General features: G+C 42.2%; 1 non-coding gene across 1 annotated transcript; it reads right to left on the bottom strand.

Moving 5' to 3' along the window:
• Positions 1–477: 477 nt before the first annotated feature.
• Positions 478–641, bottom strand: LOC112659553 (U1 spliceosomal RNA). Its single transcript, XR_003136384.3, has one exon. It is a non-coding gene; the product is annotated as a U1 spliceosomal RNA (small nuclear RNA).
• Between the last annotated feature and the right edge of the window lie 1,147 nt (positions 642–1,788).

Below are 1,788 nucleotides of genomic sequence, written 5' to 3' on the forward strand. Positions count from 1 at the left end.
TCCATGGGGGAAAACAGGTCATGCATTTGGGAGGCTCATCCAATTTCCAATCAATTACACCAGCCCCTGATGGCCACCCAAAACTCACCACCAATGGATTCCCTCTGCCTGGGCTAAACTAATCAGCCTGCATCCAGAATCAAAAATTTTCTCCAGGGAAGATGATGGACTCATCAGCTCACACATGAAAGGCTCTTTCTTCTCTGGAATTTTAGTTCATCTATTTGTTTCTACATTCTCCACACAGCTGCCAGAGGGATGGCTTAAATATGTAATCATATCATGTCATTCCACTGCTTAAGTGTACTTAGTGGATTCCTATTGCACATAAAATCCAGTCTAAGTTTCTACCCATAGGCGAAAGGTCCTTGGTAATCTTTTCCCTTTTTTGCTCACCTTGATCCAGGCACACCGATTTCCTTGCTATTCCTTAAACAGGTCACATCCTTTCTTCTTTTTTTTTTTTTTTTCTTTTACCAGGGGAAAGCGCGAACGCAGTCCCCCACTACCACAAATTATGCAGTCGAGTTTCCCACATTTGGGGAAATCGCAGGGGTCAGCACATCCGAAGTGCAATGGATAAGCCTCGCCCTGGGAAAACCACCTTTGTGATCATGGTATCTCCCCTGCCAGGTAAGTATTAGGTCACATCCTTTCATTTAAACACTTCTACTCTTAAATTAAAAAATTTTAAATAAAAAAATAAAAATAAACACCTCTACTCTTACTATCCTTTAGCCTGGAACATTCTTATTTCTGTTTCTCACCCTTTAAGTCATAACTCAATGATACCTTCTTATTTTTTTAAGATTTAAAAAAAAATTAAGTAATCTTTACACTCAGAACCTGAGATCAAGAGTCAAATGCTCTACCGACTAAGCCAGTTTACCTCTAGACTAGAGCTGTGGTTCTCTATCACAGCATCCTTGCTTTTTCCCTTATTGTACATACTGTACACTCTCTTCAGACTACTTGCTTACTTTTTTTACTTTTTACAACTAGAGCATAGGCTCTGTGAGCCCAGGGACCCTGTCTGTCTTGTGCACTGCTACGTTCCCAGCATCCAGAGCGGCTCCAGGCACATGAGGGTCTTGTAAATATTTACCACATGGAAAAATGAAGCTGCTTGAGTCAGCACTTGAACTCAGACTTTGACCCCAAAACTTGAGCCCTTTCTCCTACATTCTGCTCCCAGGGCAGAGTTGGTATTGGTGAGAAGCAAACTGGTTGAGGGTAGAGCTGGCATCTGCAGTGACTCTGGGAGTACTATCCAGCAAGTCCTTTCCTCTCTCCTGGCCTTAGTTTATCCATTTGTTCTTGGCTATGATGCTCTGAGCCTCAGGGACCTTGCCAGTGAGAGGAACAGAAACATAACCTTCTCTGTCCAGCAGGTGGAGCAGCTGGCTTTCCTAATTTTTTTCCCTCGGAGCCGGCCACTGTCTATCTCCCCGGAGTTTCTCCTCCTGAGTGATCCCTGGTGCCTCCTTATCAAAATGCAGTCTACTCTCATCCATCACCACCACCAAAACCCACCAGTGAGGTGCTTCTTTTTTTTTCTCATATATTTTAATTTTTAAAAATTTAATTTATTTGGTCTTACTTTCTAAGTTTTTTTTTCCTTTTTGATGGCCACCAGGGAGGTTTTTGATGGGACTTCCGCATGTGTCTCGAGGTTATTTTTACTTAAGATTTAAAGCTGAGAGTTACAACTCTTTGTCTTCTGGGGAACTCAGGAAACGAATTTTTGTGGTAGAAAATTGGTGACTTTCTATTCAAATCCTTGGGCTG

The sequence above is a fragment of the Canis lupus genome, chromosome 18 (assembly GCF_003254725.2).
Source record: "Canis lupus dingo isolate Sandy chromosome 18, ASM325472v2, whole genome shotgun sequence".
Lineage (NCBI taxonomy): Eukaryota > Metazoa > Chordata > Mammalia > Carnivora > Canidae > Canis > Canis lupus.